Below are 15,947 nucleotides of genomic sequence, written 5' to 3'. Positions count from 1 at the left end.
AAGTTTCCTTTTAGAAAAATGCTTTCTAAAAGGGTATGGATACTTTTCTAATATGCTATGGATAACAGGAAATGACAATAATAATGATGGCAGATAGTTATAAATATGTGGATCAAAAATGAATATTCTACGAGTTTTAGGTGGAAGCTTACTCAAGATGGGATACTCCGTGAAAATCTTTTCCCAAATATTTGGGTCTTCCATATTGATACCCATCCTTACCGCCTGTATCACAGGGAAAGATGACTTAGGTAAATACCTTTCTTATGCTTTAATTTCCATCCACTCCCATTTCATCAAGGATATTGTTTCACAAATTACCATTTTTTTTCTTGGCTTCCTTTTCTTGCTCTTTGCTGTCTCCTTCAAAAAATAAATGCATGTATTCAATTCCTCCTGTCTTAAAAACATCTCCCTTAATTCTGTGCACCCCAACTACACTCAGTCTTCATCTCCCAACCACGCTTTTTGTCAGGGCTGTACAGGTTTGCTCTCTCCGAGACTATTTAGTCATTCAGCCTTAGGGATTAGTCTTTGAATACATTATAAAATTTAATTCTTAAGTATCTGACAAACTACATGTAGATATTTCCTACTCCTAATTTATAGATGTGGAAACTGAGGCTGAGAGAGGCTGAAGGACATGCTGAAGGCAGCTGGAATCCAAAGCCTACCCACTAGAATGTGGATATTGTCATCCTCGTCTAAAATGTTCAACTGGAGCTCATTGATTGGGTGCCTACTCTATTACTATGTATCAGGCACTATCAAGCTTTTTACCCATTTTTTTAGTCCTTATGACATTCCGTATGAAATGGGTACTCTGATTTGTCAACTCTGTAATTCTCTCAAATTCAGAATGAAATGGTTTTTATAAAGTTGTGAATAAAGTGAACCACTACTTTTTTCTTTGTATTTATTCCCCATATTATTTATTGCTTCTGAGCACTCTTTTTGGAGGAAGATATCTTCATGTCTTACATATATTTGTAACAGAAAAATTCGAAAAATACGTATATAAAGGAGAATGCAAAAATCAACAATCATCCTACTATTCAGATGATTACCATTACCATTTTACTGTATATGTTTTCAATTTTTATCTGGTACACATTCACACACACACGCATATTTAGAAAAGCAATATCTTTTTTCCTCACCCATTGCCAGGTACGTGGTTGAGACCTTTTAGGCATGTTAACAAGAGAAAAGCATATACATTTATTTAATGTAAGTTTTACATGACATTAAAATCACATTCATGCCTTTTGGAATGAAGACCCAAATAAACAAGAAAAATCTGTGTATTTTCTCGTCAGCCATGGGGAACTATGATTGGAGGACAAAAGGGTATAATCTAGTAAAAAACTGGGGGAAACAGCAAGACACGTTTGTTCAGATTCTTCTTGGCATCTCTGTGCCTTCAGACATGAGAACATTCCTTTCCTCCAAGTATAGGGAGGATCCTTTTGGAATGAGAGCCTTATTACTCACTTTGAAGGAAAGTCAGGTAAGTTTTGCAGCCTGCTGCAGGGGAGCAGAGTGGGAGAAGGAGTGCAAGTGACCCTCCTGCTTCTGCTGTTCCTTCAAATACCAAGGTGCTACATGAGGTAGCATATTCTAAACTCCATCATAAATAGGTAGTGGTTTCACAGAATGACTCTTCTGTTAGGTATTTAACCAGTAGCTCTATTATTGGATTTTTAGTTTGTTTTTGAAATTTTATTTGGCTATTTTAAAAAATGCTATGGTTTTCCTGAGGATAATTTGCCAAAAGTATAATTTCAAGTCAAAAGTTACTCATATTTTCATTTGCTTTTTTAACATTATTACTTGTTAAGGTTTATTTTAGGTTCACAGGTACATGTGCAGGTTTGTTATATCAGTAATTGTGTGTCACAGGGGTTTGGTATGTGGATTGTTTTATCATACAGGTAATAAGAATAGTACCTCAAAGATAGTTTTTTGATCTTCTCCCTCCTCCTACCGTCCACTCTCAAGTAGGCCCCAGTGTCTGTTCTTCCCTTCTTTGTGCTCAATGTTTAGCTCCCACCTATAAATGAGAACATATGATATTTCATTTTCTATTCTTGGATTAGTTAACTTAGGATGATGGCCTCCAAGTTCTTCCATGTTGCTGCAAAGGAAATGGTCTCATTCCTTTTTATGTCTGCATAATTTTCCATGGAGTATATGTACCACATTTTCTTTATCCAGTCTACTACTAATGGGCATTTAGGTTGATTCCATGTCCTTGCTATTATGAACAGTGCTATGATGGACATATGCATGCATGTGTCTTTATGATAGGTTGATTATATCCCTTTGGGTATGTACTCAGTAAGGGAATTGCTCAGTTGAATGATAATTCTGTTTTGAGTTCTTTGAGAAATCGCCACACTGCTTTCCAGAATGGCTGAACTAATTTACATTCCTAACAGCAGGGTATAAGAGTTCCTTTTCTCCACAACCTTGGCAGCATCTGCTATTTTTTGACTTTTTAGTAATAGTCATTCTTACTGGTGTAAAATAGTATCTCATTGTGGTTTTGATTTCCATTTTTCTAATGATTCATGGTGTTGAGTATTTTTTCATATGCTCATTGGCCAGGAATATGTCTTCTTTTGAAAAGTTCTGTTCATTGCCCACTTTTTAATGAGGTTGTTTGCTTTTTGCCTGTTAATTTGTTTAAGTTCCTTAAAGATACTGGATATTAGACCTTTGTCACGTATGTAGTTTGCAAATATTTACTCTCATTCTCACAGAGTGTACTGTTTACTCTGTTGATAGTTTCTTTTACTGTGCAGAAGCTCTCTGGTTTAATTAAATCCCATTTGTCAATTTTTGTTGAAATTGCTTTTGGCATCTTTGTCATGAAATCTTTGCTAGGGCCTGTGTCCAGAATGCTTGACCCTCCTTCAAATCACCTAAGCAAAGTCCTTACTAACACCCCCTTACTGCAAAGTTATATAATTCTCCATATTATCCCTTCTTTCTCACTGCAAAAAGTTATAACCCTAACTTGTTCAACTATAAGTGTGTTTCTGGTGGTCTTTGGCTGAAGACCATTGATCACACATAAGAGTTATCAACCTACTCAGATTTTCATTACTTTTGTTCAACATCAATTATTATCCCTTTTACCAATTGTGAGGGTACTTTTAAAATGTCATAGCTAGGCCGGTCTCAGTAGCTCACATCTGTAATCGCAGCAGTTTGGGAGGCCAAGGCAGGAGGATCACGAGGTCAAGAGATCAAGACCATCCTGGCCAACATGGTGAAAGCCTGTCTCTACTAAAAATACAAAAATTAGCCAGGCGTGGTGGCATGCAACTGTAGTCCTAGCTACTCGGGAGACTAAGGCAGAAGAATTACTTGAACCTGGGAGGCAGAGGTTGCAGTGAGCTGAGATTGCACCACCGCACCCCAGCCAGGGTGACAGAGTGAGACTCAGTCTCAGAAAAGAAAGAAAAGAAAGAAAGAAAGAAAGGAAGGAAGGAAGGAAGGAAGGAAGGAAGGAAGGAAGGAAGGAAGGAAGGAAGGAAGGAAGGTAGGTCAGCTTGTCTTTTAAAATTAAACCTTCAAAAATTATGTATAGTTTTTATAGCTTCAAAAACTTCAGTCTGTGTTTTTATTTTTTATTGTTTTTTGATTTAGTGATTGCCATATGTGTTACTTTCTATTTAATATCCTTCACTTATTGTGTTTACCAAACAAATGCTCTTGGTTACTATTTAATTTACTTAAGATAAGTTCATTTAAGAGATCATTAGAGACACATTTGGAATTAGAATGCAACATTTAATAGCATGCTGAGATAGTTAATCGTCTGTGATTTCAGAGTACAATGCGTAAACTTTATAATGCTGTATTTTTTAGCAGGACAAAATGTGATATAGTTATACTAATTTCCATATTGAACTACTGCCTAGAAGAATTGTTTAATCACCAGTTCCAAGGACGGTAATATTAACAAGATAAACATTTAAGTAAATGGAGCTTTTTAGTACTTTGCTATCAATTGCAAATTCACTTTAATTTGGAAACTTTCTGATGAATTCCCTTTTTGCTTTTTTATCTAGCTTAATTAAACTAGTTTTGACATTTTTTTCTAAACTGTTATATCAAAATGTCAGGGAGTGGAAAGAAATAATACTTCTATTGTACATGTTATAAATAAAATGCTTAATCTATCAAATATCAATTTATGTTTATCTTCTACTCTGTCATAAAGTTTATATGTAACATCAATATGATATCACCTTTTTATGTTTAGGTAATTAATAGTCTAAGTAGACAATAATAAAACAATATGGTCAATGGAACTGTGAATATTTCATACAAACTTAAGTTTACATTTCTATCAACTAGATCTTTTTAACTATTATACTAGATCTATTAACTACCATGGGAAGCAAAATAAATAGGGAAATACTCTTTTTCTTCGAAATGCTTTTAATAAGACTTAGTTATTCTAAGTTAACTGGAATTTGAATGTGGGAAAGTAATTGCAAATAATAATCACAAAACCTAATTGAGCACTTACTATTAATAATGGATTGTTGAAATGCTTCATATATATTAATTCATTTAATGATCACAAAAGTCCTCTAATGAAAAGTGACATAACTGCTAAGTGCCAGCCTAAACCATGGTCTCCTCTTCCTTCTCAGCTGACAGACATTCTTCATTTTCACTGAAGTCAGAAGTGGTCATGTGACTAAGTTCTAGCCAGTGGAATATGAAAGTGATCTGTGCTCCTTCCAGATCTGGCCCATAAAAGCCTCCCACAAGTGATCCTCTATGCTCCTTTTGCTCTTATGGCTGACAGAAATGAAGATGTTTCCTAGGATGTCCTTGGAAGGCCTAGGTTATAAATGAACCACCACTGTCTTCGGTCATTGAAACTGAATTTATGTTATAAAGTCAAACCTAATTGTAACTGATATGATTCTAACACAACATATATGAAAAGGTCTTTTCATTCTTAAAGCAATCTTAAAATTACATCTCATCATATTTTACACCATATAATTTCACTGTTCATCTTCTCAGGCTTTCTTGCTCATACATTTAGAATTATATATTATTCTATTTCTCACAACCTATAACCAAATACAGTATAATAAATATATTTAGATGTGTCAATAAATGCATCAACAGGGATTTACTGCATATATTCTCTCTAATTTCTAAAGTACCTTGAAATACCTAAAATATTTTAAATACTAAAAGACTCTAATTTCTAAAATACTTGGGAGAGCTAAAATACTTGGAAGAGATAAATACCAGAGATAAAATAAAACATCAGTATAAAAGAAGTACTTAAAAACGTAATTATAGACCAAATTCTTGTAGAATGCTTGTCCCCTTGTGTTTAAGAACAGAGAATGACTTAGTTTGTTAAGAAAGATTGTTAAAGATTTAAATCTGACGTTTCAGTTTTAATCAGAATGTTCCTTTTGTTCTTTAATCTCTGGCCTCTGTTATCTGTAAATTGTGTAGCTACTTTGAAAAATTCTACTACCTTTGATTGCTTCTGTGTGGCGTACTCAGAGTACAAATAGTATTACAGTAGCAACATATTCAGAAAACAAATAATATTAAACAAGCAATTGGAGCAAACAATATAAATATGAAGAAGATTTTAAGAGGATACATATCTTAATGGTCACTCTTCAAAAATTATTAGTTGTTTTTATGCTGGAGATGTAAAGATCCAATTGAATTCAAATTCTAAACTTTGTGTAATCCTTTTCAGCAGATTTTACAGGAATGAGTAAAAGATTGATGACTAAATGATCCCAGTTTTTGAAATTTGCAATACAGTCTTGAATCTCTTATATAAGGCTTATTATTATTTCCTTACAGATACAGAAAGAACTGAGCATATTTTCACGGTATACTATATTTCTTCAAAACATAGAATAATTAAGCTCAATGATGGGTGTAGGATGTTAGGAGGAGGTCTGACTATAAATATGATGCACAAAAGGTCAACTTTTGATTAAATACAGCTCATAAGCTTTTATTTTGATTCTTTGTATATGAGTTAGTAGATAGTATGTCTCTTGATAGCACAGTGGCAGGATACTAGTTATCTCTATTCCATGAAGTATGGGAATGCTAAATATGTTCCTGTTAAGTATGCAAAGCTATAGATAGTGAGGGTAGTGAAGGGTGTGACAGTTGTGTTTATATAATCAGATAAGCAATGTAGTAAATTAGGGTACCACATTTCATCAAATTGAAGATACTTATTTTTTCCAAATATTAACATATCTGAAGCTAATATGCATCTTATAACTATTGTCAACTAAGTGTCAATTGTGATGTAATACTAGGTGCCTGTACACACCTAAACCTGGCATAGAAGTTTATATTTTACTCACCTCATTAAGTTACATGTGTTGTTGGAACTATACCTATTGTTATTATATACTTAGTGATGCGCTTGAAACCGGAAAAACTGCCAAATCCATTGAAGTAGATAAAATAAATTTGAAAGCAAAAAGAGGCTGCTATGATCATATTAATCTATTACACAAGATAACCATTGAGTATTGAAACATCAAGCTGTTAACAGTCTGTTGTCTTTCAACAGATGCTACTACAATTTTAGCAAAATGTAATTGAATTAAGAAAAAATAAAAGTATGAGCTTACTAAAATAGAAAAAACACTGGCGTCACAACTTTTAGAATGGGTGTCAGCAACTTGAAAGAAAATCTTGAAGACTATGATACAAGACTCTTTTAAGAAATGCTGCCTTACCAATTATTTTGATGGAGAGAGAACAATATTGTTTTGAAAATCAATAGAGTCAGATATTAACAAAGTTTTTAATAAATGAATTAAATTCTTTCACTAACATTTTTCTTATGTGATATATGTTAAAAACCTGTCTAAATACAAAATAATGTTTTCAATAAAATTGTAAGTGAAAAGGCATCTGTCACAATGTAATTGGGAGCATTTTGTTAATGTTGTATAATAAAAGGTAGTGGGACATCTTATAATCAATAGCTTTTGGATTAGATAAAATACAATATTAAAATTTCCACAAAGGAATAGTACAGTATTTTTGAGGACTTTCTTAAAATCATAACTCTAAGGTTAAGGATATGTATTATTTATATGTTAAAATATCCATATGTTGGCTGTTTCTCTGCCCATCTTATGTTACAAAAGAATTAGGCTATGTCTCATTGAATCTGCCTCACCCCACTTATCTAAGAGAGGGGAAGAGCTATTTCATTATCATAATCATGGCTTATAATGATTGAATACTTGCAATTATTGAGCACTGAGCTAAGTGCTCTACATGGGCTACCCAATTTAATCCTGGTAAGGATCTGTATAATATATCATTCCAGTATGCAAATTAGGAAACTGAGGCTGAGAGAAATTATGCTCCAAGTCACATACTTAGTATGTAGTGAAGCTGGATTTTGAATTCAGGATATCTGGCTCCAGAATCTGTGCTCATCACCACTGTACTGTACGGAGAGGCTATATTAGGTAGTGATTAAAGGATAAACTCTAAAGCCTGATTGGCTGGATTAAAATTCTATTCTGCCATTAAACATTGTGTGGTCTTAGAGAAGTGATGGAGACTTTCATTTTGACTTATCTCCTCAACAAAATGTCTATAAAAATAGTAATAGTATTTTCCTCATTAGAAAGATATAAAGATTACATAAAATAATATATATAAAGCATTTAGAACAGTGTCTGGTGATTAGGGTTACCTACATGTTAGTCAACTCTCTGTGTTATGAGTGGCCAAAATAAAAGATTATCTGCCCTGAAGGAAACAACTTGGAGATTATAGAAAAATCAATTGGGCATTTTAAACATTTTCTATGGCCTATGTTTATTTTTACCTGGACACCAAATAGGATGGGTCTTTTCCAATTGTTCTATTTAATTGAACAATTAGAATTAAAGATAAGCATTTCCCTTAATGAGTTTTCCTATAACCACATTAACCTTACTCTTTAAATTGGTGTTCAGTAGACCTATTCTCACTGATGGCAGCAAAGTCACATGCAAAGTGATTGTTACATTCCCTTCTTATGGAGCTAGATACGGCTACTTTAAAGTTTGCTTTACATTGCTAATGAGTTTTTTAAAAAGGGAAGAATGCCAAGAAAGATTATAAGGACTCTTTGAAAATCACAAGGACAAATTACATAGTTGTAGAGACTATTGCTGAAATGTCTTTAATGTTGGATTCTTGTTCTACCAGTTATCTTGTTGAAATAAACTCTTCTTGAGAGAAGTAAGTCCTTTGTCTTAGCTCTAAAAATTGCCTAGTGTATCATAAATGAAAAATTACACAGTGACACAGATCTGTATTTTAAACCTGGTTCTGTTCATTATTAGTTGTATGATGTTGAACAAATTGTTTAACCTTTTTGTTTACTGTTTCTTAGTAAGAACTAGATTCATGTCTATTTTATAGGCAGTTGTGATAATTAAATGAGTAGTTAATATAAAGCGTCTAGTACAGACACTCAAAAATAGTTGTTCATTCTACTCTTCTCTCACTTTCTTACGCCTATCCTCTGCCCCAGGCTTTTCCAAGAAGTAGGGCCACTGCTAGAATACATGGAACACCAGAAAAATATTTTTTGGTGGGATTTGTCATTGAAATAAATAATTTGATTTAAAAATTTGCAAAATTCATGGGTCCCTATAAGGCATGATCATGATGATTTAGAGCAGTGAATAGAGAAGAAGCATGTATATTTTTATAATTGCCAACAGTGTATAAGAGGATTCTTCATAGTGTTTAGGCACTATCCTTTCTCATTTGAATTGAGGAACCATTTCTTTTTGTTCCTTACTGTCAAAGTGCAATTCTTGGATAATTTTATATCTCTAATTACAAGAAAAAGGCAGCAACACTTATTACTCACAATGGCATGGCTGTTTAGAATCTATTACTATTAAAGCAATGCAGATCTTTTCACCTCTGCAATTCTTATACCACTTATTTAATGCTGGTTAATTATTTCTTATGGTTCCGTATCATCCATCATGCTGCTGCGAATAGGCTTACAATGCCTTTCTCAAAGAATTTCTCTGGTAATGATACTCATGCAAGTCTTACTCAGAGCAAGCAGAAAATGTAATGATTACTTATGTAATATAATTATAATTACATAAATTATCATTACATTTTCTGCTCTTAGTAAATTGACTACTAGGAATTGAATAGTATAAACTTAGAACAACTGATTTTGAACCATGTCTTCTCTTGAACTCCTAGGCAATAATGACTGTACTCCTAAGAGATAATCTCTTTCAATGCAGACTGCACCCCTGCCTACATATACTGCCAAAAGTGGGGGTAAAAGATAAGGGGCCTGTTGGCAGCACAAGAAGAGTGGTCCCATTGGCTGTTCCTCACCTGGCAACTCTTAAAATTTATCCAGAAGAACATCACATTACTACACAGATTAAAGACAATAGAGAACATCAATTGGAAGAGCCCATTAGCATGACAGAGCTATCATTTCAAAAGCCTTCTAATGGGCACCACTGGAAGATAACTTAACATGTGATGTGGAGTCTGCAGAAAGGTGCGATGACAACTCTGGGTGCCACTGGCAGAGATTCACAGAGTAAAGAATGTTGTGTATTGTTGACACTGCAGTTAAAATATGTACAAAGCATGGCCCATGCACAAAGCCATACATAGAGTCCAAGGCCAAGGTTTGATGATAAACCAATGGTAGCCAATAGCATAGATCTTGGCTTGTGTTCAACACAAGTGAGTAATCGAAAATTATCATATGAGTATGATTCTGGGGCCAATCACACAATATACCATTAAAGAAATACTACTTCAGCCAGCAGGAGTGAGTCATTTGCTAAACCATGTCCCAGGACCAGGGCTCAGGCATTGTTAGTATAGCTGAAAATCTCAGACTACTCACACCATTTCATCAAGACCACACACAGAATGGAGGTTTGGAGAACACTCGAAAGGGGAAAAATAGAGACCATGGTCCACATGGGCCCTGGTCTGGACTTAGGATGCCTGGATGATCCTGGATGGTTTCAAGAACCAGAAGGGAACTTGGGAAATATTAAGGATGTTAGTCCAAAGTGGGGAAACTTTCAGGTGTGGAGCTTGCAGTAAGGGTCCTATTTGTCCTCTTCTAAGGGTGATTCTCTATAGGAGTTATAGTCTCTCTGAGATTCTTTAGTAACATAGCAAGGATCATTCTGTTGGTTACTTTGACTTCCAGAGTCTTATGTAAATTTATTGATGTAAGCCATTCCCCAGGACATCATCAAAATAGTTAGAATATCTCAAGCCAAGTTGCAGTAAGTAAATGTTTTCAAAAGTTTAAAATCGTATCTATATTCTAGCATCTTTTGCAGCCCTCCTTCAACTTCAGCCTCCTTTCATTAACCATTATAGGTGTTAATGTTATCAGGAGTTTCAGATGAGTGGGGTTACAAATAGATCCTTTGCCCTATATTCACAGGTATTTTTCTTCGGAGATTTTATCAAGCTATCTCTTTTTTTTCTTCTAATTGATTTTTGGCATTTTGTGCCTTGCATCTCCTAATCATTAACACAGATGCATTCTTGGCTCTTGACAAACATCTTGGCACCAAGGATTCAGCTCTTTATGTTTGGCAAACATAAATATTACATATCAAGCCTTATTCGGTTCATAATATGTCACTGCTAATAACTCCAAAAGAAAAGAAAGCTAAGAGAGTTAAAAAGTTCATAAATAAGCTGGTAATACAATATATTGAAGAGTAAAAATGCAACAATGGAAAGAATGAAAAGGAGAAATCAGCTGAAAATATTTTTGATTACTCAGCTCTACTTTAATTAAGTTGCTTATACTACAGTTCGTCAAATTCTGTCTCACTCTCCTCACCTTTAAACCCAACTCAACCATGTAAGCTAGTTTTTAAAAATTACTTTTTTAATTCCTGTCAGGTTTTCAGTGATTACTTTTTGCACTTCTTTTTCTTAATGCTGTCTCTAGGGATTACAGTACGCATCCTTAATTTGCCATAGTCTGTTTCAAGTTAATATAATACTGTGCTGCTTCATGAGAAATGTAATAACCTTACAACAGTAACATTCCATTTGTACTCCATTCTTTTGCGTATTATTGTCATACACTTTAAATCTACATATGTAATAAACATCACAATAGAGTGTTCTTATTTCTACCTTAAAATACTATTTTGAAGCAAATACAATTGTTTTCTTTTAATGTTTACCCACCAGCTTACCATTTCTGGTGCTCTTCATTTATTGTTGTATGGATTTCTACAAAGTGTCATTCCTCATAAACCTCAAGAACTTCCTTTATCATTCTTGTAGAGTAGATCTGTTGATGACTTATTTTCTCAGCTTTTCTTTATTTGAAAATGTTAGCATTAAACCTTCATTTACATGGGATATTTTCACTTGATATAGACTTCTGAGTTCTTTTTTCTGTTAGCACCTCAAAGATGTTTCATTGTCTTCCAGATTTTCTCTTTAAAAGTCAGCAATAATTCTTACTGTTCTTTCCCTGAATATTTGTTTGTAGGTGATTTTGAAATATTTGCTTTTTCTCTGTTTTTCAGAGGTTTGACTATAAGAGTTGCATTGTGGGTCTGTTTGTATTTATTATTCTTTGGATTCAATGGACTTCTTGAATATTAACTTGATTTTTACACCAAATTTGGGAAACCCTTTGATGGTAGTTTTCTGAAATATGTTTTCTGCTGTATTTATTCTGTCCTCTAAAATTCCTAGTAAACTGCTTGATACTTGCTCACATGGCACAAAGACCCTGGTTATTAATTTCTTTTCTCTATTCAGTCTTCAGATTGAATAATTTATTTTAATATATATTTACCCCAGTAACTCTTCATTCTGTGATATCTAATTTGTTATTAAATCAAACCAGTAAATTTTTTCATTTCAGATATAGTACTTTTCAGCTTTAGAATATCCATTTGTTTATTTTCTATTCCCATCCTCCAACCTGGTCACTCACTATGTCAGTTTTTCAGTTATTCCTCTTCATACTTCTTTTTCTTAATGCCTTCTCTGGGGATTACAATATGCATCCATAATCTCCAACTTGCTCACTCACTGACCATGTATTTCATTAAATCTCTGAACAGAGCTCCTGTAAGCCCTTGTCTACTAATTCCTACATCTGGGTTATCTTTGGGTTTGTTTCTATTGGCTACTTTTTACATTCTTGATGTGGATTACCCTCCCTTGTTTCTTTCAAGTATAGTAATTTATAATTTTAGTAGATTTTGTGAGTGGTTCAGTACATAATACAAAGTCTAGATTAAGTGGTGTTCCTTTATAGGGTGTTGAAATATGTGCTGGAAAACTGTTAAATCACTGGTGAATTGTATGTATGTTTCAGGCATGGTTTTATTTATTTATCTTTATGGTATAGCTCTTACTCTAATGGGGCATCAGTACTCATGAGATGTAGCCTTTCAGAACTCAAGTAATTGACCAAAATTCTCAGTGAAGTGTCTCCACTGTACCTGGATTATAACTCCAGTTCGTTGCAGCAGTCTGGCACCATCATTCAGTTTTCAGACCTGTAGGAGGCAATCTCTGCTAGACTATGCATAGCCTCACATTTTGCTTCTACCACTTAGCTCCTGACCAAAAACCAGCAGGTAATCCTCATGAATTCTTATGGGCTTCCTATCTGTTAGGTCTCCCCTTTCTGGTAATTTGGCCAGCAAGTTCTAGCTGTTTCAGCAGCCCAGAATTCTGATCTCTTCCTTCTCAAGTACTGAATAAATGAGTTCCACTTTATTGTACCGTGTTCAGAACGGGTACTGCACAATTTATATCATAAAAAACTAAAGAAGAATTTTCAGGAAACTGAGGTTAAAACCCACCAAAAGTCACTATTTCTTGTCCAGTTTCTAGTTCTGAGCAAGTATTCATATGTGAAATCCATATGTGAACACTACGGCCATTATGTACAGTGAAGATTCTTTAGTTTTTTCTTTTCCCTTGAGAGACCTACAACTATTTATTAGGATATCATTACACTGGAGAAAGGGGAATATTCAAAGGTTTTAAAAATGGTTTGATTCTGGGTCTGAATTGACGTTCATACCCAGGTACCCAAAGCATTATCATGATTCTCTGTTAGAGTTGGGGCTTATGATGACCCATAAATAGAACCTTGGTCCAGTTCCATTTCACAGTGGGTTAACTGATTTGATGGACCCACCCAGTGGTCATTTCTCTAGTTGTTGACATGAATTTTAAACGGAGACACTTAGTAGTTGTTAGACCTCTATCTTGATTCCTAGTGTATAGATAAAAGCTAACATATTAGGGGAGATCAAATGCAAGTTTTATTACTTTTCTACCCATGAAGCATCAGCCATAACTATTTTAAAAGGCTTTAGAGAATGTTGAATCACCAAGAAAGGATTCTGCATATTGCTGTATCAAAACATGGAAGACTATTCACAGGAAAATAGGTGTGGTAGTAGACACCTGCATATAGGGTCTACACAATGCTTCATCCAAAAGCTACCAGTCTGATAAAAGCAATGCAACAGAATTTTGAAGCTGGGGTTCCAGGTTGGAGATAAATTCTGCCAGGATGGATAGCCGTCTTGCAGAACACAGTATAAATAAATGCTAAATAAATTATAGTAGTTGATACTTTGTTATCTATGACTAAAATGTATATTCTTAAAATACGGGTGAAAAAATGTGAGGGGTGAAATAATGAGCAAAAGTAGGAGTGGCTTGATTTATCATCACTCTCAGCTACCCACTTGTACATGTACGTTCTGTTCTCACAACTTTGGCTCTTTGACTTTAGACATTCCAGTTGACAGAGTGGGAATTTTTCCACCAGAGGTAAAAATATACGACTCAGTAAATTCTAAGTTATGGTACTACACAATGACTTCTGGTTCCCTGTACCATGAAACTTGCAGGAAAAAAAAAAAAAAAAAGCATCACCATTGTCTGTAATAATAGGGCTAAAGCTTTTCCATTAGCATCTCTCTTTTACTTTCCTTAAAAAAAGATCAGCTAGAATATTAGAGGAGATATTACCAGACAGGGTAAACTTACTATACATATAGAATGGATTTGAGGGCACTTAAGTGGACTGTAGTAAATAATGCTGTATTAAACTGCCCAGATTCCCCTTTCAGTACCAAGATACTTAGTACAGAGATGCCAGCAGTGTTAGTTTCTGATAGTTCAGTCTTTCTCTCCAAATTTCCCTTAGAACAAGGAATCTGCCTTACTATCTCTGCAGGAGCAGCCTTCATCCAATGACTGATTTGTGTCCAGCAAGAAGGTCACTGCCCCGGCTGGGTGCAGCAGCTCATGCCTATAAATACCAGCACTTTGGGAGGCTGACACGGGTGGATTACTTGAACACAGGAGTTCGAGACCAGCCTGGGCAACATGGCAAACCCCATCTCTACAAATAATTTTTAAAAAGTAACCAGGCATTGTAGCATGTGCCTAGGGTCTCAGCTACTTCGGGGACTCTGGCGAGAGGATAACTTGAGCCCAGGGAGTTGAGGTTGCAGTGAGCTGTATTCAAACCACTGCACTCCAGCTTGGGCTACAGAGAGAGACCCTGTCTAAACAAACAAAAAAGTTACAGCTCCCTTTGACTAAATTTCATACAACTTTGGACTGACATCCTTGTTTCAGAGCTTTTTATGTGATGGACTGAAGCCTTTTGTTACTTTATAATAATTCAACTTCTTCCACTGCCCAACATTATTTTATTTAGTCATTCACAGGTGTGGTTGCACAGTGAACTCTCCTAGTAACCTTTCTAGATGTTAATTCCTCTTTCAGTCTTGTTTTTTGGGGAATCTAGTCTAACATTTACTGATTGTATTATTGTTTCATGTTTTAAAGTTATAACAAGAGGAACAGGAATGTAGCAACTCAATTACTGTGTGAAAAACACTTGTTTTTCATCCTTGCCAGTATAGTTAGATTAATATGTTTCAATCTGGTATGTGGTATCTCAATTTTGCTTTTATTTGCATTTCTCTGATTGCTTATAATTCTAAGCATAATTTTACATGTATGAAGTGATTGGATCATGGGGGCGGTTTCCTCCATGCTGTTGAGGTGATAATGAATGAGTTCTCATGAGATCTGATGCTTTTGTAAATGGCATGTTCCCCTGGTCTTTCCTCTGTCTTTCCTGCTGCCTTGTGAAGAAGGTCCTTGTTTCCCCTTTGCCTTCTGCCATGACTGTAAATTTCCTGAGCCCTCTCCAGCCATGTGGAACTGTGACTCAATTAAACCTCTTTCCTTCACAAATTATCCAGTCTAGGGTATGTCTTTATAGCAGTGAGAAAATGGGCTAATATAATGAGAAAGAAAGAGAGAGAGATACAAAGGAAAGAAAGAAGAAAGAGATAAAAAAAGAAAGAAAGAGAAGGAAGGAAAGAAGGAAGGAAGAAAGAAAGGAAGAAAGAAAGAAAGAAAGAAAGAAAGAAAGAAAGAAAGAAAGAAAGAAAGAAAGAAGGAAGGAAGGAAGGAAGGAAGGAAGGAAGGAAGGAAGGAAGGAAGGAAGGAAGGAAGGAAGGAAGAAAGAGAGAGAGAGAAAGAGAGAGAGAGAGACAGGCCGGGCGCGGTGGCTCAAGCCTGTAATCCCAGCACTTTGGGAGGCCGAGACGGGCGGATCACGAGGTCAGGAGATCGAGACCATCCTGGCTAACACGGTGAAACCCCGTCTCTACTAAAAAAATACAAAAAAAACTAGCCGGGCGCGGTGGCGGGCGCCTGTAGTCCCAGCTACTCGGGAGGCTGAGGCAGGAGAATGGCGTAAACCCGGGAGGCGGAGCTAGCAGTGAGCTGAGATCCGGCCACTGCACTCCAGCCTGGGCGACAGAGCCAGACTCCGTCTCAAAAAAAAAAAAAAAAAA

The sequence above is a fragment of the Theropithecus gelada genome, chromosome 1 (genome assembly GCF_003255815.1).
Source record: "Theropithecus gelada isolate Dixy chromosome 1, Tgel_1.0, whole genome shotgun sequence".
NCBI classification, from domain to species: Eukaryota; Metazoa; Chordata; class Mammalia; order Primates; family Cercopithecidae; genus Theropithecus; species Theropithecus gelada.
This window is presented reverse-complemented; position numbering follows the sequence as displayed.